General features: G+C 35.6%; 1 protein-coding gene across 3 annotated transcripts in view; it reads left to right on the top strand.

The window, feature by feature from the left end:
* Positions 1 to 27,686, top strand: part of PPM1A (protein phosphatase, Mg2+/Mn2+ dependent 1A) — a 49,958-nt gene that overhangs the window by 3,425 nt on the left and 18,847 nt on the right. Inside the window, exon 2 of one of the 3 annotated variants that reach the window (XM_023231772.2) lies at positions 24,828 to 24,880. The exons of the other annotated variants lie outside the window; for them this stretch is intronic. The gene's annotated coding sequence lies outside the window, so the exon portion shown is untranslated. The remainder of the gene's footprint in view (positions 1 to 24,827; positions 24,881 to 27,686) is intronic. 3 annotated transcript variants of the gene reach the window in all.

Raw genomic sequence — 27,686 nt, 5'->3', positions numbered from 1 at the left:
AATTTTAAAATTAAGTTGTGTTTATTATTTTGCTATTAGCCAAGATACATAAATTAACTGACCCGGGATTATTAGCCATTCATATATGAAATAAACTTGGGTTAACCTATATCAAAATCAAAAGATTATATTCTTTACTCTTCACTCTTTCTAATGTCTTATGTTCTCCATATTACATAACGATTTTATGCTTCATTCTGAGTCTCCAGAATATATTCTTTGATGATTTTGACCTTTGAATGTCCTAGCTATCCATGTACTACCTAGATAATCTCGTAACCTGGCTTTTCTTTTGCTGTGGCAGGTCAGAGCTAGAGAAAGTAAACAATTGAGAGAGGCAAGTTTCTGTATACCTTTGTCTGAAATGTAATAGACTTTATAATTTTTTAAGAAACTGAGGAAAGGTACAGGCTTTTAATGTGTATCAATAAACTAGACTCTGATACTGTTTTTATAATATTAGAGATGTTTTGTTTTAAGCTTTCCTTGAGTAAATGTGTGATAAAAGAGGGATCTTTAGTTTTTATAATTCTTAATATGTTCATTTGGAATCCATTGACCAAGTGTATGTAGTATCCATATTTAAAATCTGGATTAAACACTATTAGTTTTTGTGGCTGATAAGATTTAAAATTAAAATCTTTTGAGACTAAACTGCCTTTAGATACAGAAGAAAGTAATGAGAGCCATACTTTCTTGGTCTTTTATTTGTGTTAGGCTTTAATTTTTTTGCCATAACCCTCTAAAATATATGATGTTATCTTCATTTTCTAAATAAGGAAATACAGGGTCAGAGACCCTAAACAACATGCCAGGATCAGATCTGGGTAGATATAAAAGTATTTTTCAAGATATTACTGAGTGGATTTTTCACAATTAGATGAACCTCCTTATTACCAGGAACCAAAATTTCAAAAGCTAAACATTAACACTTACGATTCATAGATTCCTAGAGTTAAGCAAGTCCATGTAAGTTTATGTAAAGTCTTCCAGTGCAAGACTTTAGTGTTTTCTTCTAAAACATTCAGAAAAGATTTAAGAAATTAAGTTCATTTTCTCACTCCCAAAGTTTCAGAAGTTAACAAAGCTGAACATTTTATGTCTTCAGCTACCATTGTTTAGATTAAGGAATGGAATCCATGTTAATTCTCCAGTGGTTGATATCCTTAATGAAGGATCTAGGGAAATGTTTCTGAACAGATATAATCAGTAGAGCCACATTGAAGGGCCCCATGGTGGACATGGTGATAAAACTAACCTTTGAAAGTTAGGACAGAGATTGAGTCCCTGTTCTCCTACTTCCTAGCCAGGTGTTCCTGGGTAAGCTACTTGATTTCTTTAAACCTGTTTTTGTTTGTTTGTTTATTTTTTATGTCAAATGGAAATACTTGTGTCGTAAGGTTATCCTAAAGATTTAAAAAATAATTATATAAATCACTTGAGATATTTTCTACTATGAAGAAAGTGCCAAATAAATGGTAGCTGTTATTATTGAGTATATGAAATCTTGAGATACTTAGGAGTATAGAGACTTGCTTAGTATGAGAGGGTTGTCTTTCAGTATAGCTTTTGCAGTGAGCCTGGAAGCCAAACTAGAGATTGAGTAGAAAATTTAGAAGACATTGTAAACTCTGGGAATTTAGAGCACTTGCATTTGAATGGACTAAAAGTTAAGAGGTAATAGAAGAAAGAGAAGGTTGAGTATGAGTAGCTTTATTTGGCTCTGCAAAGCTGGCAGGACGTCAAGGGTTTGGAGTTAATGATTAGGTGGGAATAGATGGTTAAATTGCGGATAAAGAGTAACAGTAATAAAGCAAAGGTGAATGTTCAGCCTAGAATGATCAGTCAGTAAGGAAGGACAAGGATTGGTATCTTGAAGAGGAGTTACAGTTTATGGTGCGAAATGAGCAGGAAGATACCATTGCTACAGGAAAGGATGCAAGAGAGTAAGGAAACTAAATCATTCTGATTAACTCATTTATTACCATTTTTTAAAAATGGAGTCTTTATAAAAGGCATTAAGACTTTATATGTGAGTCCTAGGTTAAGTTTGAAAAATTGTCTTGGAATAGTGCAGGTCTTACTACTGCAGACCCAAACCAAGATATTAGCATTCCAGCTGGTCTCTTTCCTGCTACCATCTTGTACTGCATCTCCTCCCCCATTCTATTAACCATCAACATTCTTTCTAAAATATGGTTTTTCATTATATTGTTTCTCTCAGTATACTTCAATGACTCCCTTTTACCTCTGGAATAAAGTTCAGAATTTTTGGTTTGGCTTTTGACACTTTCCATGATTGGACCTCAAGACTAATCTGTTTTAACCAAACTAATACACTTGCTATCTCTGGAACACACTCTTTTCTCTCCATGGATCTTTGTTGTTACTAATGTGCAGTCTGGAATTCTTTTCTTTCTTTCTCCAGCTTTGGTTTTCTCTTTAAGCAAAGCTCATTTCTAGTATTTCTTCTTCCACAAAGTCGTCTCTGACCCCCAGAGTGTTTAATCTCTCCTTTCTCTGTACTTAAAGCAATGTCTGTGTATTATTTCTGTCATATGTTTTACCTTTAGGTATTTGTGTTTAAATTATAATTGCATTTAGTTAATTCTAAAGGGAAAAATAAATTTTTACCTTACCCAAAGGCTAGCGGCTATCACAGTGCTTTATGGATAGTAGACATTCATATATTTGGTAAATATTAAGCAAAATCTACCTGGAGTGGAAGTGATTGTTGTAGGAGGAGGTAGGGTAGTTACAAGCTTTATTGTAGCAGACGTTTCTGACTCGCTTCCTGTATGTTGTTTTTTCCGAACCTGGATATTTAAGTGTGAAGATAATACGAATCTGAAGTGTGGCAGTGTTCTTATATTGATGTAGAAGACTAGGGTGACTGATTCTGGACCTGCAGGCATCATTTTAACTTTCTGCATTTTGGCTTTGAGGGTTAACAGGACATTTATAATCACATATCTCTTTTCAGAGTATTTTACATTTGCAAATATTATCATGAACTTTGTGTCCTTTTAACCAGAGAGGAATTTTGGAATCACAGGAATTAGATGATGTGTTAAAGAGAGATAACTATCAGCTGACTTAATTTGAACCCAACAAGTATCTAATAATATGCATACTCTGTGTTCAAATAAACCTCTAAACTAGACTTTCAAGCTTATCAAAATGCTAGACTATTTTCAGTGTTTGGAAAATACAAGCCGGGTGTGGTGGCTCACGCCTGTAATCCCAGCACTTTGCGAGGCCAAGGCAGGTGAATCACAAGGTCAGGAAATCGAGACCATCCTGGCGTGGTGGCGCGGGCATGGTGGCCATGTGCCTGTAGTCCTAGCTACCCAGGAGGCTGAGGCAGGGGAATTGCTTGAACCCGGGAGGCACAGGTTGCAGTGAGCTGAGATCGCATCACTGCATTCTAGCCTGGCAACAGAGCAAGACACCATCTCAAAAAAAGAAAAAATAAAGAAAATACATAGTAAAATTTATTGGCTTTTTAAATGGATAATTTCATATACTCAGTCAGTGCCTGCTTAGATCCATTTGTTGGAGAACAGTGCTAATGAGACCTCTTGATTCTTTGTGTGCCTCTTATGTTTTCCTAACCTTGACATTGGCAACTAACAATGATAACTGTCATTATTGAGCACTTATGTGCCAGGGACTTTTATAATAAATTTTCAATTATTATCTCATTAAATCTTCACAGCAGCCCTATGAGCTAGATGCTGTTACTACCTATATCTTAGCAGATGAGGAAATTGAAACAGAGCAGTTATTTGCCAAGAGTTTCAGAGCTAGTAACAGAAGCCTAATACATGTCCTTGGACTTTTCAAAAATAATTGGTTGATCCATGCAGTTTCATTGCTACTGCTGAAAGTAAGTCTCTTGGCCATTGGGATGGGTCAGAAAATCTTTGTACATGAAGGATATGACTATTGTTCCATTGTACCCAGAGAGTGAATCTTGTGATTGAGTTGGGATTTGAGGTGGCAATGTACACTAAGTTTGAAAAGTATATTATCATATGTTACCTCCCTTTAAAAATTTTCCCCAAGAAGAGCTATCACATTTTTTAATATTAAAAAGTATGTCATATGGCCGTAATACAATTAGTTCTACAAGCCATACACGCTTCTTTCTTACGACTTAAAATTTATTCATGTTTACTACTTTGTAACCCACTAATATAAATTATTTCACTGATCCTTTATTCAGATGAAATAGTGAGTCTAAGATAGTCTTAAACACAAGATACCTGAGTTTACAATAGAGATTATACTATAAATGGAAACTTCAGTGTTTATTGAAAATAAATTTCTTAAAAACAGGTCTTTTTTCATTCATTTTAAAGAGATTATCAATATATGACTGTTAAATTTTTGTAGTCTCCCTGTTCATTTTCTGATGAACACATGACAGAAAATTGAATGTGAGCTGGAAATATAACAGACTATGAGAAAGCATGGGTCATGTATAATTCACTTTAAATTTAGGCTGGTGTTTTGTATTCATCTATGATATGACCACCTCAGGCAGGGATGTAAGTAAACATTCTTTTTTTTAATTATACTTCAGGTGGCTTAATTATTTTAAAGAATATGTTATTTAATAATTGTGTATTGTACTGTTTCAAAGAATAAGAATATAATTCATTACCAACTTTGAATGTCTTGGATTCTTAGTACTACCTTTTTCTTTAGCGTGACTGGTAGGATCACATCAAATTTGGTACTGTGTGTATAAAGATGAAGTATGCTTACCTTTATTACCAAAATTCAGAAATGAAAATGTGAATGATAAAAGGTAAGGTATGGCTATATATTTTTTTGTTTTCGTTTTCCAAACAGAATCTTGTAACTTACCAGGCTGTAGAAAAACATCTTTGCAGTATACCATCATGCCTCAGAATGTTAAGTAGATAGTAAATAAAATTTTCATTTTTTGTGAAGCAGTAGGGTATTATCCTTTCTGAGAGCCTGTAAGGCCCTTTTGGATGCCAAAGGGCCAATCTTAGAAGTGGCAGCTTTTGTTTTGTGACCAACCCACAGCTTACCCTGTTAGTCCATATCTGCCATCTTCATTTTCTCTTTCTGCATAAATGCTGCTTGATACAGTAAGCAGGTGTTTCAGCTAGTCAGCCATCTAGTGTGATCTTTTTTGGTTTGCTACAGTCAGTAAAATAAGTAGCTCTGTAAGTGTAAATAGTATTACTTGTTTTATGTAGTAAAACTCCAAGATTAAGTTAGAGATATTTTTGGCTAGAATACATTGAAAGTGGATTTCCCAGCTCCAAGAAATTTGTTTGTGTCTGAATTACTTTATACTTGGCTTCTTGTGTAGAGAAAACTTTAGAAAAAATCCATCAAAGAATGTTGAATGAATGAGCAGATGAATAAATAAATAGCTCAGGGAAAGAAAATGTGTCATAACTACGTTTTTTCTCTTGTGTTCCCTTCGTTATGTGGCATTTTTCAATAATAGGAGTGTGTCTCTAATGATGTTGATAAACTTTTTAAAGTCATTGATGAGCAGTAGTCTGAAAATCAAGTTTTGATTAAGCCATGGATTTCTTTTAGGGTCCAATATTTTCTTTTTAGAAATCCATTATGCTATTTTTGTAGGGATAAAAGACAACCATGTGTTCTGTAGATGGAAAATGATAGGATACAGTTTGTTAGGCCAGCTTCTCTGAAAATACCTTTTCCTGGATAGACGATAATCAGTGTTGACAAGGGAGAAGCCAGGGTATAATGGCTGTTACTCATTTGTCTCATGTATTCGTCAAGTGTCATGTGCTAAATATGAACAAAAAAGACATGATCTCTTTCCTCCTCCTGGATCTTAAAATTTATAGTGAGAGATAATTCACCAGGTAAGTGCTGCAATAAGGGAAATAGAGGATTCTTTGAGCTTATGACTAAGGATAGATCTGTTTCCTGAGATATGAAACTAAGAAGTGGCAGGAGTTGAGAAGTTCATTTTGGGCCATGTGATTTGGGGTGTGGCTATTCAAGTATAGGAGGTAGGTGGTTACACATTTTTTAAGCTATTAAATAGAACTTTCATTTGAAAAGGTTTTTTTCTTACTTTCCTCAGCATCTATCTCCCTACACAAAAAGCATCTCATGTCACAATTCATGAACTCAGTGACTATTTTGAAAAATGTTAGATTATATCAATAGAAGTCTGTTAGAGGCAAATGCTTTTGGTCATTTTTTTCAGCAGGGACATTTCATATATGTAAAATATTTAGAATCCCCATGTATTTGTATATAAATGAACGTTTTACCATCTTAAATGTTTAATAAGTTATATTTTTCCTTTCTTTCAACTTAAGTATATAAGGTTACCAGCAAACATTTGTAAATGCTCTATGTGAGGGGTTTTGTTTATTAGTTTTAAGCGAGAGAAAAAAGGTTAGATTGGATCAGGAAGTCAGTTATTGTTTTCTGGGTTAGTCTGAGTCCAAATCCTCAACTATGCAGGGATTTAAAAGAAGTAGCAAACTAGGAATTGAATCCTCTTCAGTTTTGGATAGCTTGAATAAGACAGGTTATCCAAAACTAGTAAGACAAGTTATCCGAAACTGATAAATCTGAATTAGTTAACAGATGAGGCAAATTGAGATTGTAAATGCTAAAGCATTCTTAAAAACTTTAAAAACTAAATAGTTCTATGCCATTAAGTCTTTTTAGTATTTTGCTTGTACTATAATTGTAGTGAAAATAGGTCAGTATCTAATTTTTATAGTCACTAGGGCCCTCCAACTAAATTTAGCTTAGATATTTTTCTAGCAACTATATACTTACAAAGTTTACTTTTAAAAACTTGTGTAATACATGCCTTTATAGAAATTTAAGAAGACTGCTTATGGATTATGTACTTCAGATCACAGCACAACTAGAAGATGTTCATACATTAGATACATTAGATAAAAAATCAGGAAACCTATGAAGAACATCAGAAGTAACATGGTGTGTTCACTTGCACTTTGTGAGATTGAAACTGCTGCCAGTATCTGTGCAGAGTATGGTTTGAGTACTTTTATATTTTAACTGATTTAGCAAAGACTAATTATTTTTTGAAGAATTTTGGGGTAAAAAAAAATGGTCTTTAGCATAGAAGAGCTTTACCCGGTTTACTTTAGTTGGTTCAGTTGGTTGATTTTGGTTTGCTTTTTGAAATTTTGTATTGTCTTAATTTGGGGCACATTGAACTCAGTTACAGTTCATTTGCATTAGAATTCATTTGGGTGAAGTTTATTGTTGGAGGAGGGTAAGTAAATATTTAACCGAAAAAGTGAAGTAAATATTCAAGGCTATAAGGTGAAATATTTGTCAGCTGAGAAATTTTCAGATAACTTTTTTAACCTTTGAAAAAAAATTTACTACAGCATGAGTATTTTTTATGCTGCTATGTATAATCCATAGTTATGTTTTTTAACCTTTTTATGTAAAATATTGATTAAAAAACCATACAATCATAGTAATCTTTTAAAATTGCTTTATACTTCACATAGCATAACATTCATCCATTTAAAGTTTACAGTTCAGTAGTCTTTAGTATATTCAGACTTATGCAACCATTAACACAATTTAATTTTAGAATGTTTTCATCACCTTCAAAAGATACACTGTACTCATTAGCAGTCACCCCCCATTCACCAGTCTGTCAGCCCTTATCAGCCATTAATCTACTTTCTGTCTATAGATTTGTCTAGTTTAGATATTTTATATAAATGGAATACAGGTAACTTTATTAGTGATTTTTCACTTACATGTGTGTTGTATGCCTCATGAGATAGCTATGATTAAGTTAGCCTTTTACAACTTAAATAACAATTCTTGTCTGACTGGGAAAAAGTATTAAGTAATTGAGAGACTGCATCCCAGTTTAAACCAAGAACCAGACTCCTTACTAGTATTACTCAAAAGAATGTGTACCATTAGCCCTTACTCCTAGTGGTGCTTTTCACTGTGAATTGTTCAGCAGCCTCTCAGTTTCCCGTAAATACCAGTTAAGTCTTAAACTCAGACTTGCATGAGTTTACTGAGATATGTTTACCTTTGCATCTGGCTTGCCTAGAGTCTACCTTCTTAATCTCCTACTAAGTCCAAGAATGAGAAAGAATTAAAAGCAAGAAAGGAGATATAGAAGAAGAGATTGCTCAGGCTGAGGAGGGGCAAAGTGATAAGAGCAGGATTAAAAAGGGACATTAAAAATTCAAGGATACTGAGTTTGTGGGCATCAGAATAAAACTTGGAGGCTGTTTTAAGAGAGAATAAAACCTAGAGGGAAGGAATAAAAGACAAAGATGTTGTAAAACATAGGTAAAATATTTAAAACTTTTAGTACTGAATTTTGAATTTTAGGCATGTGTCAGTGAAGCACAAAGGATAGCATCCTTTTCTGATGCGCTTTAGTACCCTTAGGATACTTTCTTTCTAGAACCTTGTTGTAGGAATTTTGAAGCTGAACGATAATGATGTGTTCTCTTTGGTTTGTTCTAACATCTTCAGATTGGAACCAGTACAGAGTAGGATACCCATATCACCTTGGGATTATTTTTCAGATAAATCTTCCAGAGGATTAAATGGCACCATCCCCCTCGGGTCCAGGTAGGAGGGGAAGAATCCTATTTTAGGTGCTGTCAGATTCAGTGGGCTGCGTTGTTCACTTTTTAGCCAGAAAATGGAGCTCAGTGAGAAATCGCAGCTTCCAAAGAAAGTCATACCTTGATTTTATAGGTCAAAGGCTTTCTGATTAGATCAGGATTGTTACTGAGATTTTAGGGACATTCAGTTAAAGTGCCCCAAGAAGAGTGATAAATCACATATAGGTGTAAAGTCAATAAAGTCCTTTAATAAGCAGACTGGAAATTTAGTGGGAGGGGAATACACGTTGTTAGACTGTTGGTACCTCTATTTGACTACTAGGATGATATATTTTAAATTCTATATTCAGTTTCTTATCAGAAATACTGCCTACAATATCTTATACTTAATTTTTTAAGGAACAGGTGATAAAGATAGGTTATATTTTCTTCAGAGTAATTGATATTCATTATTTAATAGATAAAATGTGTTATCTGAATGTTCATAGTAGCAGAAACCAAGTTTACAAAATGTGTATATATAATTTGTTTTTGTTTCTTTATAAAAGATTTCTTCTATGTAAATCTTCCTGTTTTATAGATGATCTGTATTATAGGAGAAACAAGAGTATTTGTTGATTTAACTGGCTAATCTACAGGACTGAGTATTATTAGAGGAGTATTTAAACATAGAAGTCTGTGAAAATATTTTTAGTGCTGAGGGAAATTGGAGGGACTTTCTAGAACCGCAAACTAATAGAAAACTTTTGGCCAGGCATGGTGGCTCAAGCCTGTAATCCCAGCATTTTGGGAATCCGAGGCGGGAGGATTGCTCAAGCCCAGGAGTTTGAGACCAGCCAGGGCAACATAGTGATACGTTGTCTCTACAAAAAAATACTTTAAAATTAGCTGGACGTAGTGGCACACCTATACTCCCAGCTACTTGGGAGGCTAAGGTGAGAGGATCACCTGAGCCCAGGAGCTCCAGGCTATAATTTTGAGTTGTGATCGTGCCACTGCACTATAACCTGGGTGACAGAGCAACACTCTGCCTCAAACAAACAAAACAAAATCCTTCTATCTTTAAAGATGTGGGGATTTAAAGATTGCTATGATTTAAATATAAATCATAAATATATAAAATATGAGGTAACAGAAGAGTATTTGTTAAACAAACGTAAGCTCTGCTACTTAGGCACTATCATTTTGCTGATGTTTTCTGATTCTCGTAGTGCAATAAATGTTAAACTTTACTACTACCTTAGCCAAGTTGCAGGGAATTGACATGAATGGAGAGAGAAGTTAATAGTTCCTGGGTTTTGGCTGGGTGTGGTGACTCATGCCTGTAATGCCAGGGAGGCTTAGGTGGGCAGATCAGGAGTTCAAGACCAGCCTGGCCAACATGGCGAAACCCGATCTCTAATAAAAATCTTAAAAATGAGCCGAATGTGGTGGTGCACACCTGTAGTCAGTCCCAGCTACTCAGGAGGCCGAGGCAGGAGAATTGCTTGAATCTGGGAGGTGGAGGTTGCAGTAAGCCAAGATGGCGCCACTCCAATCCAGCCTGGGTGACAGAGGGAGACTCCATCTCAAAAAAAAAAAGTTCCTGGGCTTCAAGGGCACTCTAATGTGCAGGTCTTAAATTCTTAGAGCCTACTTTTATGGACCATTTATGTGGTGTTGGAGAATTTGATTTTCTTTTTTATCTTCCCCTTTCCCTTAGCCTTTGTAGGTTTTTTGAAGTGAACATACTTTTATGTATTTACTTTTTTATTGAGCACTTCCCAAATGGCAACTTCATTATTTTATTTCTTCAACTCAGTTGCCTAGTTTACTTCATTTGTATCTAATCTGTGTAACTCACCCTTTGAGTTTTTAATATCAACATTTTAAAATTTATTTTTTTAGATTCAGAAGTGTGCATATGCTTGTTACATGGGTATTGCATGTATAATGGTGGAGGTTGGGCTACATGGGTATTGCATGTATAATGGTGGAGGTTGGGCTTCTAGTGTACCCATCACCCAAATAGTGAAGGTTGTACCCAATAGGTACTTTTTCAGCCCTCACCCTCTCCCACCCAATTGTTTTTATTTCTGAAAGTAATATTTCTTTCTCGGTCTGCATGATAATTTTTTTATAGTTTCTTATTTTTCAAAAAATACCTTGTCGGGCATTTTGTCCATAGATATAATATCTTATATTTGCTAATTCCAATATCAGAAGTCCTTAGGAAGTTGTACTTATGGTAGTTTGTTTCTGTATTTGGTGATTTTTTTTATCAGCTAATATTTGATTAAACTGAACATTTCTCCATCCTCTGTATAATTGCTTACAATTTAATTTCCACTTTTTTTTTTAGCATAAAAGTTTCATTTTCCTTTTTGTACTCAATAAATTGTTTAATTAGCCAGTATTTTACCAGTTTCTGTACTTATTGCTCCTTGCATGTTCTCTGAATCCACTTTTCTTCTTGCTGAAGTACTTCCTTTAGTAATCCTTTTAGTAAGAGGCTGGCTTGTAAATGTCCTTAGTTTTTGTGTGAAAGTATGTTATATGCATTACTTTGTTTTTCAGCTGGATAGAGAATTCTTGGTTGATAGGGTTCCTCCCATCAGCACCCTCAGTATGTTGTTTCTTTGTCTTGTGAAACTTGGCAAACTTGAATCTCTGAGAAGTCTGGTCTGTGCCTAATTGTTATGCTTCTGTATGTAATTTTTTTTTTTTTTCTGGTAGTTTTTTAAAAGATTGCATTTCTTTATTTTTTCACCACTACTTACTGTGTGACCTTGGGCAAGTTCAAAATGGAGATAAAATTGTATCTGTGTCATAGGGTTGTAATGAGGATTAAGTTTTAAAGCACTTAGAACAGAGCCTTGCATATTATAAGTGTGACATGTTAATGTTTGTTTTGCCACATACTTGATATTCCAAACACATTTCTAAATTATGCTTAACTATGTTGTTTTATCTATAGCTCCTCTTTGAAATATATTGTTGATGGGAAGACTCATACCTTTCTTTGTTTCTAGAAAATTCCTTAGCCTTCATATCTTTGAATATTTGTTTTCCAATATTCCTTCTTAGTCTCTGTATTATGTTCTAGGTGGATCCTCAGTATCATTTTCTAATTTACTAATTCACACTTTGACTTTGTCCAGCTAGAGTTTATGTGGCTTCAGTTTTTATTTCTCAGTGAATTTTAAAAAAATATTCAGGCTGTCTCTCTAGTAGCCACCTATTCTGGTTTGATTTCTGCCTGTTTTTAATTTTTCTCCCCTTAGTGGCTATTGTGGCTTCCTTTTAACATTTGAAATGATTTTCAGATTGTCATTTTTTCTTCTAGAATGAATTACAGTTGTTGATTTTATTGGCTGTTCATCTTAGTTTAGTTTTCTTCGTGTGTTTTGAGTTTGCTTTTGCAGTCTCCTGTTGACTGGAAAGTTCTTTGTTTTGTTTTCTTTTTCACTCTTCTTTTTTTTTTTTTTTTTTTTGAGACGGAGTCTTGCTCTGTCACCCAGGCTGGAGTGCAGTGGCCGGATCTCAGCTCACTGCAAGCTCCGCCTCCCGGGTTTACGCCATTCTCCTGCCTCAGCCTCCCAAGTAGCTGGGACTACAAGCGCCCGCCACCTCGCCCGGCTAGTTTTTTGTATTTTTTTTTTTTTTTAGGAGAGACGGGGTTTCACCGTGTTCGCCAGGATGGTCTCGATCTCCTGACCTCGTGATCCGCCCGTCTCGGCCTCCCAAAGTGCTGGGATTACAGGCTTGAGCCACCGCGCCCGGCCTCTTTTTCACTCTTCTTATCCAGTGTTTTTACATGCACCTACATCTCCAGCTAAAACCACATCTTTATGTTGGAGGCTTGGTTCCCTTGATTCTTGGTAACATCAGGATGAGGCTTCTCTTTCCAAGAATAAGACACAAACTAAGATCTATATTTCTTTTCACTGGACACATAGTTTCATCTAAACCATAGCCCCATGCAGTGGTTAGTAGTAGCTTTTTCTGGCTCCTTTCATAGGTTGGAAGAGCCTCTCCACCTTAGGTATTGGTTTCAAGCAGTGAGCCTGAGGTTCTTCTATCCCAGCCGTGCGTGGGTACCTTTTTAGTGCCTGTTACTATCCCTACAAGATGTGGACTTTTGGCCATCTCTGTTGCTTGAGCCCAGAAGGCTCACAGTTGGAGCTTCATAAACTGCTTTGTATTTAAAGAGTTCAGTGGCTTGGTCTTTTTTAGTATTTTGTTTGTATAGTTAATATATATTTAACATATATTAAAATGTTTGGAACAGAAGTACATTTCGAAAGTGAATATACAGATCCATTTGGATGGAAGTTAGTTGTCTTAGTCCATTTTTGTGTTGCTATCGCAGAAGATCACAGACTGGGTAATTTATTAATAATAGAAGTTTATAAAGCTCTCGGTTCTGGAGGCTGGTTTAAGTCTAAGATTGAGGGGCTGCATCTGGTGAGGGCCTTTTTGCTCTATCATCCTGTGGTGGAATGCAAGAGAGCACAAGAGCAAACAAGGGCAAAATGGGGCCAGACTTCATTTTACCAGGAACTCACTCCTAAGATAAGGGCATTTGAGGGCAGAGCCTTCATCACCCAGTTACTTTTTATGGACTTACTGATTATTACTGTCACAATGGCAATTCAATTTCAACATGAGTTTTGGAGGTGACATTCAAATCATAGCAGAAGTCAACGTTTAAAATCAATGTATATCCTATATACCCTTCAGAAAGATACTAGTTTACTCTCCTACTTATAAGAGGTATATTTTTTAATTCCTTTGCCAATATTGGGTGTTACAATTCTTTAATCTTTGATAAGGTAATGTATAAAAAATTTGTGTTTAATAGCTAGCAGGATTGATCATTGCGCCATGTATTTATTAGCCATTTATATTCTTTTGTTTGTTTAATTGCCTGTTCACATTCATTGCCCATTTCTTTTCCTTTAAAGTGTTCATTTTTATTGTCTTCTAAAATTGCTGTTTGTATATTGTAGTAATAGTAACTTTTACGTATATATCGCGGATACTTAAAAGACATTTGCTTTTCAGGTTAATGAGCTTTATTTTATAGTGTAGAAGTTTTTTTCTCGAGTCACTTTTTCTTATTCCTTTGAAGTCAGTCTTTTCTTGTCATCCTTAGAAAGTCCTTTCCTACTGTAAGATTACAGAAATATTTGCCTACATCTACTGGTATCATTTTATTATTAATATTTCAGACTTCATTCTTTTAATCTCTTGGTATTTATTTTAAGGTGTGATGTTGTAGGGATTCAGCTACCCACCACTGGAGGGCAGAAGTGGAAAAGATCAGCTTTCGGACACCCATTATTGAATCTCTGTTCCCAGAGAGCTCTTTCTGGATTCTCAGTTCTGTTTCACTCATCAGTTTATTCCTGCATTAGTATTGCCTCTTAAATACTGTAATTTTGAAATTACAGTTTAAGTATCAGGTATTGCAGATGCTCATGATTTTAAGATTGTTTTGGCTATTCACATTTATTCATATGTATTTTGAAATAATTTAATCAAGGTCTGGGAACAAAAAGGTCCAGTTGTGATTATATTGAATTTATAGATTAATAAAGGGAGGATAATCATCTTCACAATTTTGAATCTTCCTCTCCAAGAAAAAGAAGCGTGTTTTATTCTGAAGCCCTCTTCTTAAAAAGGTTCTATTTCTTGTTATTTATTTAGATATACTTTTATTTGTTTTCTCTTAACTTTTTAAGTGATTACTGTTAATCATTTTCATATATGATTTTCTATAGTCAGATAATCTTATTGAGTATTTTTTCCCTATCATTTCAGGTTTTGAGTTTGCCATCATGTAGTCATTAACTGCAAATAATAATTTGATCTTATAATTTTATGCCTCTTTTTGTTAGCCTTGGCTTATCTCAATAACCATTATTTCTAGACATTGCTAAGTTACAGGGATAAGAGTTGGTGTGCTTGTTCTTTTTTCTTTCCTGGGAATTGTTCTAGTACTGAGGTTTTTCCTCTTTGGCTTGATGTATTAAGGAATACATTTTATCAAATCTCTTTTAGAATATGATGAGATGATCATATGAATTTTTTTAAACTTTTACAAAGATGATTTATATTAGTCAGCTGCCTAATGTTGGCTCATTGTTATGTTCCTAAAATGAACCCTATTTGGTGATTTGTAATATATATTTTACTTGTGTTTTTGCGTATGTATTAATGAGTATGTTTGGACTGTGGTTTTATTTTTTTAGTGCTGTCTTTGTCAAATTTTATAGAAGGATTGTGATAGGTTTGTAAAAAGAATCGGAATTTTTTTCCTGTAATCTCTAGATAATTTAATTTGAGAGTTACATGTTTCCTTAGGGCTTGAAAGGTCCTGTTTTGAAATAATCTTGCCTGATGCACTTTTATTTTTAATAGCTTATTTTGAGAACAATCCAAATTTAAAATTTGCAAAAATAATACAATGAACTTCCATATTTATTGAAATGGCCAGTTATTAACATTTTTCCACATTTGTTTTACAAACTTTTTCCCCTGTGTATGTGCATGTATGTATTCATATTCTCTTGGCATGCACACACACATTTTGTTATTTTTTACTTTTGCTGAACCATTTAAGACTCAGTACAGACATCATGAACCTTTACTCTTAAATATTTAAATGTGTGTCCCCTAAGAACAAGAACTATAACTTTCTCTTACATAACTATAGTTCAATTATCAAATTTAGGAAACTTAACAGTCATACAATACTATTATCTAATATACAACCCATAGTCAGATTTTATCAGTTGTCCCAGTAATGTCCTTTATAACAATCTTCCCCACCGCACTCCTTCACCCTCTGCCTTCATCCAAGCCAGTCCATAATCACATATTACAGTTTGTTTTGATCTCCTTGGTCTCCATTAACCTGGAGTGGTTCTTTAGTCTTTCTGCATTTTGTTTTTCAGGAACTCTGGGGTTTTTTGAGGGATAGTTCTTTAAAAACTTTCTCATATTGTTCCAAGTTTCTGGTCTTCACTCTAGCACTAATTGAAAACAAAAAGTTGTTTTCCAAGAACTGTTACTTTCCTCCATATTTTCAAATTTATTAACAGAATTGTACAGTGTGATTTATTTTACAACAATAAAATTCTGTTTGTGAGGTGAGTATAGCCTGTTTGGCTTCTAATTTTAAATAATTTTTTTTTTTTTTTTTTTTTTTTGAGACAGAGTCTCGCTCTGTCGCCCAGGCTGGAGTGCAGTGGCAGGATCTCAGCTCACTGCAAGCTCCGCCTCCCGGGTTTACGCCATTCTCCTGCCTCAGCCTCCTGAGTAGCTGGGATTACAGGCGCCCGCCACCTCCCCCGGCTAGTTTTTTGTATTTTTTAGTAGAGACGGGGTTTCACCGTATTAGCCAGGATGGTCTCGATCTCCTGACCTCGTGATCCGCCCGTCTCGGCCTCCCAAAGTGCTGGGATTGCAGGCTTGAGCCACCGCGCCCGGCTTAAATAATTTTTTTAGTTAGACTATTTAGTTGCTTACCTATTTTATTTTTTTCACATATAACATGTTCTGTAATTTTACATAATATATTCGTCCAGCTTTTATTTTATTTTGTATGTGTATGTGGTTCATTTTTCTTTTTAGGTTGAATATTTTGTATACTGATACTCTTTAGTATACTGATTTTTTTAAACTAAGTATGAATTTTTTTTTCCTATTTTTCAGCACACTATTGCTGGCTTAAATGTGAGTTTTCTTAATAAGGTTTGGTCACATCTCAGAATTTGATAGGGGATTTTTCTCATTATTGTTTCTAAATATTCTATAATTGTAGAAATATATAAACTCAATGCAAACTGGAGAAATGTATAAACTCAATGCAAAGCTTACTTTTAAAGCAATTTCCAGATATTTGAGGTTTTCTTCTTTCTTTACACATTATCAATATCTATTAACAATAACATTAACAATATCAATGTTAATGTATTAAGTCAGATGTGTCATTTCATTTTCTTTTTTTTTTTTTTTTTTTTGTCTGTGGGGTAGGATGGGGGAGTGTGTTAGAAATCTATAAGCTTTTCTTTCCAACATATAATCCAATAAATGTTTGATTTTTCAATTAATGTTTTAAGTGTGTTTGAACAGAATATATAGTCTTGAAATTTTGGACCACATCTTTTACCAGTTTAAAACATGGCTCTTATTCTGTTTATTGCTTTATTCCTTGTGATTTACTTTGTCTGAAATTGAAATTGCAATTCTTGGTATCTTTTTTGCCTATTGTATTTTGACCACAGCGAAGTAGTTTTATACTGACATCTTTATTTTTGAGTTTCTTGGTTTTGATTAGTCTCTTGATTGCATGAATCTATCTTTAAATAGTTTTTCTTTTTTTTTAGGTATGAAATTTGGATAACATTACTTTAGGGCTGGCATATTTGATAATGTCTTCCTATGGCCTTTACATATAAATGACAACCTTGCTGGTCATAGTATTCTTGGAATAAAACCTCTTTATCCTCAACGTTTATAGGCATTACTTCGTTGCCTATCATCTGATGTTGCAAAGAAGTCTGGGGCCAGCCTGATTTCTCTTTTTTCTCTTTTTTGGCATGTTTATTTTATTTTTTTAATTTGAGACGGAGTCTTACTCTGTCACCCAGACTGGAATGCAATAGTGTGACTAGGCTCACTGCAACCTCCACCTCCTGGGTTCAAGCGATTCTCCTACCTCTACTTCCCGAGTAGCTGGGATTACAGGTGTTCATTATCACGCCCCGCTAATTTTTATATTTTTAGTAGAGATGGGGTTTTGTCACGTTGGCCAGGCTGATCTCGAACTCCTGACCTCAGGTGATCCTCCTGCCTCGGCCTCCCAAAGTGCCGGGATTACAGACGTGAGCCATCGTGCCCAGCCGATGGCATGTTTATTTTGTCTGAATTGTATTCTTAAAATTCATAATCTTCAGATTATGCTTTGGTATTGGTCAGTTTCTGCTAAATGTATCTAGTACTAGATAAATGCCATTCAATCAACAAGTTCAGTCCTTAGTTTATGATTTATTTCTTCTGTCTTTGAAATTTAATTTTTCCTCCATTATTTGGTATTCTTATTTACAGTGTGCTAATTAAGCTGTTGGATCTGCATTGTGTGTATCATTTCTCCAGTCTACTTGCTTTTGTTTCTTTATGCTTACTTGCATACTCGATGGTTTTTGTCCTGTTCATTTTTGCCCCTTGCAGATTATTTGCTCTAGAGTCTTCATTCCTCATTATTACTTTTCATGACATTTAAAATATTGCAATGATATTTTTTCTCTCAAATATCTTTTTTTGAACCTCTGTTGATACTTTTTATATTCTTGATTCTTTTCATTCCTATTTCACAAATTAGGTTTTTTAAAGTTTTCTTATATGTAAGTTGTCACCTAGTTTTCTAAGGCAAATCTTCTAGACTGTGACATCATGTTCTTGAGTACTTTTTTATTTCAGAATTTTTGTATGAGTTCCATAAATTTTGTTTCTGTTTTTTTACTTAAAGGGTGGCAGTTTCCTCTGTTGTTTGCCCAAAAATAGTATAACTAGATACTCCTTGCCTGTTCTGTCAGTATACTAGGATACCATTACCTCTTTCCCCCTTGGAATTTTTTAGAGAAATGATAGGGATTTGGTTCTATTAACCTGTTACAGGTAAGAAACTTTTGTCTCTCTTGATTTTTCTCGTGATGCTTGTTGAAATTACTGCACATTTTCATCTTTACAAGTTTGGCGGGTTTTCTTTCTCAACAGAGGAACTTGACTATTGGGCATTGTGCTAATTTCCATGGCTGCTATAACAAATTATCACCAACTGGGTGGCTTAAAACAATACAAATTTATTCTCTTACAGTTCTGGAGGCCACAAGTTCAAAATCATTTTCACGGGGCCAAAATCAAGGTCTCACCAAGAATGTGCTCACTCCTGAGGCTTTAAGGAGGAATCTGTTTCTTGCTTTTTTTTCACTTTCCAGTGGCTGTCAGCCTCATCACTTGCTTGGTAGCCACATCCCTCCAATCTTCAAGACCAGCGTCTTCAAATCTCTGTCTGTTCTGTCTTCACATCACCTTCTCAGTGTGTTTCAGATCTTCCCCTGACTCTCTCTTCTAAGGACATGTGAGTTCATTTAGAGGTCTCTGGATAATCCAGGATTCTCTCTCCATCTCAAGATTCTTAATCACATCTGCAAAGACCTTTTTTTCCAAATAAGGTAACATTTATAGGATTAGGACTGATATCTTTGGGAGTCATTATTCAGCCTACTAGGTATCATTTTGTTTTGCTACTTTAGAGTGAGGCAGACATATTAGTCAAAAATTGGATTAGAGTAAAGCCTCATAGATTCTGCTGTTTGTTAGAATCACAGATATTGTCCTCTTTACCGAATGATGCAAACTCTGATGCCATGGTGGAAAAGTACATGAATTGAATTGGATGTGGTCAATAAGGAGTGCTAGGGAGTATGGAGAATGCATGTTGTTCTGGGGAGAGGAAATATGTGAAGGTCAAATTCAGGTTATCAGCTTGTAGTCCTAGTTTGTAGCTGCTTTTTTTTTCTTTGCATTTCTTACAAGCTGGTCTTGCTGTAGTGAAATAATTTTGTGTGTCTCTTATAATCTTGATATTGAGAATAAGAGTTTTTTTAATGGGAATTCCATCCACATGATTTTAAAGTATTACTTTACTAATGATGTTTACTTAGGTGTTCCTAGAACTTTAGTCTTCTCATTTAACGTTTTATACATTTCTCAGAACAAGGTAATTGACAGATAATCAAAGTTGCTTATTTGTTGATGAGGAAAGTTAGACATTAAGCCAAAGGACTTGTCCAGCATCACATATTGGTTAGACCTATAACTTTTAACTTTAATCTTGTGATGACAGGTATTTCCATTTTTTTATGTTTCATATGTGTTTTGATGTTGATGTGTCATGTGACATGAAGTGTCTCCCAATTATTGGATAATTGGGCAAGTCTAAGTTCTTTTTACTTTATGTTCATGATTTTGTTTTTCTAGATGTGTTATTTTTATGAATTCAAGTTTCTTCTTTTTTTATCATGTTATTAGAGTTAAACTAATGAAAAGTCATATAGAGATGAAATTGGTTTTGAAATACAATGAGTAGATATTTGCTTGGCTGGAATTTTTTCTCACAGATTTTTTGTAAAGATGTTATGAGTGTATACTTTATATCCAGGAATGTGTGTACACTAGTGGGAGTGTTGGGGGGATGAGGGTGGAAGACATTTTAAGACATACAGGAGGCTGGCGGTGGTAGCTCATGCCTATAATTTCAGCACTTTGAGAGGCCAAGGCAGGGGGATCACTTGAGGTCAGGAGTTTGAGACCAGCGTGGCCAACATGATGAATCCCCATCTCTGCTAAAAATACAAAAAATTAACTGGGCGTGATGACGCATGCCTGTAATCGCAGGTACTTGGGAGGCTGAGGCACAGAATCACTTGAATCCAGGAGCCAAGATCGTGCCGCCACACCCCAGCCTGGGCGACAGAGTGAGACTCTGTCTCAAAAAAAAAAAAAAAAAGGACACAGAGGACACAAAGTATACATTCATATGCTCTTTATATCCATACCCATTATCAGTTTGGTGATATGTTATTCTAGTTTCATGAACCTTTACTCTTAGAACTTGGTTTATTCTCTAATACCTTTTGGATTCAGTTTTGCAGTTGAGATGGCTAAAATTTGATATTTGATAAAACCAATTTGATATTCTTTCCTTTTATGATTGCTCATGTTTTTGTCTAGAACCTTGCATTGCAGTATTTCTTTTTCTTTTCCTTGCATTTCTATAGTTGTGAACAACTAGGAGTGGGTTTTGAACAGTTAATTCAGTGAGCTTGTTAATTTTGAAAAGGCTTCAACTGAGGAACACTTTTCTTCTCATTTCTTTGATGATAGCTTCTCTGTTTCTCCTTCAGAAAGTCTTGTTTTTTATGTGCATATTTACTTTTTGGGTGCACTCTCCTTGTTACTGAATTTTTATTTGCATCTGATTTTTCTTTGAGTTTATTCAGCAAATATTTATTAATAATCTACTGTATACTCTGTGCTAGGGGAGTTGACCTAGGGAACTCAAAGGAGGCTCCTTTGAAGAACTGATGCTTTAGTTGAGATCTCAAGAATGAGTAGGAATTAACTAAGACATGAGAGAATAGCTGTTAAGGTAGGGAAAGTAGCATTTGTTTATATATTTGGAGGAAGGAGGTATGATGAGTACGAGGTACTGTAAGAAAGCCCTTGTGGTTGGAGTAGAGAATGTAGGGGAAGGGATAGTATGAAGTGAGATGAGGCTGGAGAAGGTAGGTAGGGACTTGACTATCCAGGGCCTTCATGTGAGCCATATTAAGCAGTTCTTTATCCACCTCCTACCCCCAGCAGTGGAAAGCCATGGAGAAACTTTTAATACAGAAGTGATATGGTGAAATTTGCATTTTGAAAGATTTCCTTAGGCTGCAGTTTGGAGAATGAATTAGAGGGATGCCAAGATCCATGTGAAGAGACTAAAGAAGCTAGTATTCTGCAGTGAGAATGATGGTAGCTTGAGACCAGGGCATTGGTAGAAAAAAAGTAGACAGAGTTGAGAATGTTTAGGAAGCATATAACCCGTGGGATTTGATGATGGACAGATGGGAGATGAGGTAGAGAGAGGTATCAAATATATCCTTAGTTTCTGTTTCTTTTTCTGAATTGGGGTCTTGCTATATTGCGTAGGCTGGTCTTGAACTCCTGAATTCAATCAGTCGTCCCACCCCAGCCTCCAAGTAGTTGGGACTACAAGTATGCAACACCGCACCCAGTGAATGTTCTTGGTTTGTATTCACCTTGGTGGATGATGGTGCCATTCACTGGTAAAAGCTGCAGATATGTGAGAGTGCTCAGGGAGGCAGCACAGAATGGGAAAAGGGTCTACATGTAAGCCATGAGGAATGCCAATGTTTAATGGCTTGGGAGATGAAAAAGAGCCTGCATAGGAGACTACAAAAAAGCTTACGGGTAGGAAGAAAGCTGGGAGTGTGTGTAGCATCTTGAAAGGCCAATGGGAAGAGTGTTTGTGGAGGGAGTGTTTAAAGTTGAATGCTTCTGTGAGCAACCAGTTAGAGGAGGGCTAAAAGTGTCCCATAGATTAAGTGACTTGGAGGAACTTGATTTGGTAGAATGGCCAGACAGCCTTTTGGACCATCAACATTTTTTTTAGGAAGTTTAACTGTAAAGAGATGAGAGGCAGGTGGGTAGCTCGAGCGGAATAAGTCACATGAAAACTTATTTTAAATGGGTAACATGGGTGACACTTGTGGCTTTAAAAGTCACACTCCAGCTGAGAAAGGTTGATACAAAGGAGAAAAAGGAAAATAGTGTAAGATCCCTGAAAAAACTGTAAGTCATTTAAGACTCCTTTGAAACATGGGCGCCAACGGTAGTCTAGTAGAGGATTTATCATCATTGAGAGGAGAGTCCTATGACAGCAGAAGAAGTAGGAGGAGAGGGTTCTGAAAGAATTCATTGAAATGATTCACTCATTTATTGATCCTTTTTTTTCCTGTAGCATCCAATCTGCCATTCATTGTCTCTATTGCAATTTTCAATTCAGTAAATTGCTTTTCATGTCCATGAAACTATTTTCAGAGTGCCTCTTTTTTAATTGACAGTCTGCAATTGTTTTATTCATTCAGTGTCATCTCATATCTTGGTGGGTAGTTTCTAATTTTGAGCTAATGAATACTGAGTCTCCCTCTTTTTAACTTCTGCATTAAAAAAAAGTCATCTTATTTTTCTCTGTTCATTTTTACACTTTATTTAGCCTAAGTATCTGAAATTGGCTTTGCTAGAAATTGTAATTAGTTCACTGTTGTTATCTTTCAGTCCCAGACAGAAAAGAAAAATTTTAAGATTTCTTTTCTCTTCTTCCTTTTTTTTTTTTTTTAAAGGTCATTTATCTTTGGCAGTGTTAGAGATTTAGAAAAGAAAATACATAGACTTGTAGGCAGAAGAAGATATGGCGCCGAGGGAAGTTTTAGTTTTGTTCTGTGACAGTCTTCCTTATCTTGTACATTGTCTTTAAAAAGCCTACACATTTAGATTTTCATTATCTCATTTGCAAGTATACAGGATAGCACATGTAGGAGAATTGGCTTCTAAGTCTAGAAACCTAAGTCTTATTCTTAACCTTACTGCTGAACCAGCTTTGTAACCTTGGGGAAATTATTCTATTTCTCTGCACCTTCTCATTTGTAAAATAGGTTTAGACAAGTTATTTCTACATTTTGGCTCTGATTAATTACACACATTATCAAAATCAAATTTGTAACTATATATATGAGTAATTTTTTATTATTTTTATTTTTTAGAGACGGTGTCTTACTCTGTTGCCCAGGCTGGAGTGTAGTGGCACCATTATAAATCACTGTAGCCTCAAATTTGTGGGCCCAGGCAGTCCTCCTTCCTTAGCCTTCTGAGTAACTAGGACTACAGGCATTCAGCACTATGCCCTGCTTATCTTTTTTAAAATTATTTTTTTTAGAGACAGGGTCACGCTGTGTTGGCCAGGCTGGTCTTGAACTGCCCTCAAGTGGTCCTCCCGCCTCAGTCTCTCAAAGCACTGGTACTGCAGGCATGTGCCACCATGGTTCTAATCATTTTTAAAGCAACAATCAGTGGGAAATTTCAGCTCCAAATGGGAGAAAAATTTCCAAAGATTAGCCTTTTTTTCCCCCAGATTTTCTACAGTTTTGTTAATGTGCTTATTTCTCATTACCATAGATAACTTTGAGATGGCTGCCTTGGATTACAAACTAGAATTTATTACTATTTCACATAGCTTGGGAAATTAAGTGTAGTTTATGTAGCCTAAATTTTCCTTCATAGAGATGTAGCTGCAAGGGTTATGCATTTCTTCTTTGAACCCCAGGTATGCAGTATATTGCTTAATACTCTATTGTTCAATAAATGTGCATTCCAGAAATCAGCTGACCATTTGTCCTTATCTTTGAGGACAAAGTCCATACATATGTAAGCATTAGTGAGCAATGTAGAATATAAAGATTTGGTAGCAGTAGAGAGTTTATGCTCTACATCTCACTGCAAATAATTTGAATATTGCCATATTATACACTGTGACCTGTGCTGTTTGTTAACGTTCCTTTTCCCCACCTTCCCCAAGGAGCTTGTAGTCTCTTACTATACATTTTTTTCTCTTTGGATTTCCCTTCAGCCTTTAGATTTCTTACCTCTAATGCAAGTCTACTCTAGATTTTTCTCCCAAATGTTTAAAACCAAACCTATTATCTCAGTGGTCATCTAAGGTCCTCTAGTTACCAGCATCCACCCTTCTTGGAATGCCTGTTTAGTAGTGTTCTTTTGTTATATTAGTAAGAATCACTGTGGTATTATTTGCTAAGAGAATATAATTTTCTCCACGTTTTATGTATCTATGTCCTTTGTTTATAGAGCCTGGAGGGGTTCTCTATTAGGCTATGTGTCCCTAGGTAAATAGAAAAATATAATGTAGGTTTTATTACTCAACTTTTTAAGGATTCTGCTCAAATTGTTGTTGAATAACTCTTGTTACTTTGGGGTAACATGTTGTTTAGGGATTTTAACAACAAAATATATCGAGCATTTAAAAAATTACTATTATTCACTATAATTCTGAGTGGATTAAACCAAATGACCAGGTTCAAGACTCTACTATGAGTTCAGCTTCGCTTAGTAAAAGGCAGCAGCTGAACATTAATTGATGACTTCTTGGCCCAGCCTTAGAATTTTTCAATTTAGAGATTAGTTTGGTTTTAAAAGGCACAAAATATTCACGAAATTTTCTGATTATGTCAAATATTAATTCAGTCTTATTTTTTGTCATAGTACTTTGTTTTGAAAAGTTCAGATCAACCGATAATAGTAGTGCTGTGATGAGACTCAGCTTGTAGTCAAGAATAGATTTATGACTAGGTGACAACTAAAATTTCTCTCAGAAACTAAAAACTTTCATGGACAAATTGAATTCCCTTGGGATTTACTGTTTATGGATATATGCCAATTTAATTATTGGACTAAATAAAATATTCTTTAGTAGTCCACTTACGAAGATGACTGTGTAAACATAGTATTTGCAAGTAAGTATTTTTTGGTATCATATTTATATAATCAGCTCTTGTATCCATGTAGCTTATAGTTGGCTGCTTCACCAGGACTCTACAAATTATTCAGAACCCAAGGAGGTAAGATTTTTATATTGCCTATTTTCAGTATGTAAAAGTCCAACCACAGAACTATTAATTTACCCTTGACTATGTTTTACAGTTGCTATGGAACTAAACGTAAAATTTTATCAGATGGTTACTTGGTTTGTTACATTTTTATATTCTAATATACTGTATATATTTTTTAAAGTCTGGGGTTTGCTTTTAGAAAGCATATTCTATCTTTAAAGACTTAATCATTTGGTAGTTTCCTGTGTGTATCTGAAAAATAACTACTGTACTTCTTTATAAAAGTGAGAGTAAGGTCCCTAGTTGAGGTTGGAATCTAGATGTGGCTGTGTATGTAGGAATTAGTAATTAAACAGTGTCTGTTTGCTGAATGCCTCATTTTTGCCAGGCTCTGTATGGGTGCCTTGCAAAGCATTGCCTCATTTAAACCTTACAGCAGCATTCAGAGGAAAGTATTAATATGCCCACTGTACAGATGAGGAAGTTGAGGAATACTTTACTAGTAGGTGTCAAGTGTCTGAAGCATAGTACCTCCCTCCTCAGCCTCCCTCCCTCATCCTAGTTAAGGGAATTGAGACACAGAGATAAGGCAATTTGCTGTTGACCTTCAACAGATGGCTCAGTTTCATCTGTGGCTCAGTTTCTTCATGAGTAAAACAGGGTACCTATCTTTTAGGATTGGTGTGAAGATTAAATAAGTTAATAGATATACAAAACTTTAGAACAGTGCTTGACCAGTAGTAATCTCTCCATCAATGTTAGATGTTATTATTAAGCCTGTGACCACCGGTTATCTCATGTAATTGTTCAGAGATAAAAATGTAGGCTATAGAAAAGAATAAGGAAGAAAGCCAGGCTCCTAATCTAATATAGAAGTGAATCTTAGTTAAGACAATCCTATGTGCTTTTAAAAGATTTCATGGTCTGCTTTTCTTTGGCTCCCAGTTTCTTTTTTTCTTTTCTTTTCTTTTTTCTTTTTTTTTTTTTTGACTTCTTAGTACAGGTAACTTTTGAAGGAATTCAGCTTACCTTAGATGAACCAAAGAAAAGCTAAAAGCAGAGATAATTTAGAAAAACTAAAGCAGATACTGTGTTCCTAAATTCCCCGTTACTGCTTCAAAGTCCGGGAAACACCAGTTGCAGATACAGTTGTATCCCGTTGTGTTAGATCCTTTCCTGAAGCCATTCTCTTTTCTTTGTCTTCCCAGAGAGAAACTAGTCATTCAACAAAGACTGAACTTCTTCTGTGTGTTAGTTAGGCTGTGCTCCAAGTGCTGGGAAGACACCAGTGAATAAAACAAAAAGTCCCTGCTCTCATGGAGCTTACAGCCAGTATTCTGAAGTTTGTCTGTATTCGTCCTATCCTTGTTTTTATACTTTCACCAAATATGTGTATAGAATTGTTCTGCTGTCTTGTTCAGCATATTGTCTTCTTTTGTTTTTTAGGAATAGCTATGTTTATGTAATTAGATCTGTTTTTGATAAATTGTATTCTGTTATTTATTCATTCTACCTTCTAATGAGCAGTCAGGTTATTTCCAGCATTGACTATTATGGTTCTCCAAAAAGATCATTGAACATGTCACCTTGGATGGATGGATGGGAGAGTTTCTTCAAGACAGCATGTTTCATACTTTTTATTGTGACCACAGTAAGAATTATATACACCTCAGCTTAGTAAATACAAATATACACTTGGAAAAAGACTTCGAGAAACGGTATTTACTTACTTTTATCACCTGGGATGCACTCTATTTTGTTTTGTTTTGTTTTCTTGAGACATTGTTTCACTCTTGCTGCTCAGGCTGGAGTGCAATGGCATGATCTTGGCTCACTGCAACCTCTACCTCCCAGGTTCAAACAGTTCTCCTGCCTCAGCCTCCTGAGTAGTTGGGATTATAGGCGTCTGCCACCACACCCAGCTCATTTTTTGTATTAGTAGAGACAGGGTTTCAGCGTGTTGGCCAGGCTGGTCTCAAACTCCTGACCTCAATTAATCCACCCACCTCAGCCTCCCAAAGTGCTGAGATTACAGGCGTGAGCCACAGTGCCCGGCCTATTTTATCTTTTTTTTTTTTTTTTTTTGAGACGGAGTCTTGCTCTGTTGCCCGGGCTGGAGTGCAGTGGCCGGATCTCAGCTCACTGCAAGCTCCGCCTCCCAGGTTTACGCCATTCTCCTACCTCAGCCTCCGGAGTAGCTGGGACTACAGGCGCCCGCCACCTCGCCCGGCTAGTTTTTTTTTTTTGTATTTTTAGTAGAGACGGGGTTTCACCGTGTTAGCCAGGATGGTCTCGATCTCCTGACCTCGTGATCCGCCCGTCTCGGCCTCCCAAAGTGCTGGGATTACAGGCTTGAGCCACCGCGCCCGGCCTATTTTATCTTTTTAAAATGCAGTTTACACGCAACCCAACTGATTGGGTTGTGTGTAACTCATACTGATTAAACTGGTTTTATCACCCATGTTCATTATTTTTAAAACATTGTTTTGAGATCTACAATTAGAAGTGGAATTGCTGAGTATTTGCTTAAGTGTATCTTCAGCTTCTTCAACTAGCTGTTGCCAGTTGCATTTCAGAGTGGTTGAACCAATTTAAACTCCTGTCAGCACTCTAGGGGAGAGTTCCTGTTTCTCCACATTCTGATCAACTCTTGATATTGCCAGATGGATGAGAAATGGCATTTGTTTTAAATGTGCCTTCCCCTATTTACTAATGAAGTGTTTAAAGTGTCTTTTAAAGTATATCATGTAGAAGTTTAATTTAATGGTAATCAGAGCTGGCAGCAAGGAGGAAATGTTGTGATTGATTGCCTCCT

Source organism: Piliocolobus tephrosceles, chromosome 6 (assembly GCF_002776525.5).
Source record: "Piliocolobus tephrosceles isolate RC106 chromosome 6, ASM277652v3, whole genome shotgun sequence".
NCBI lineage: Eukaryota > Metazoa > Chordata > Mammalia > Primates > Cercopithecidae > Piliocolobus > Piliocolobus tephrosceles.
This window is presented reverse-complemented; position numbering and strand designations above follow the sequence as displayed.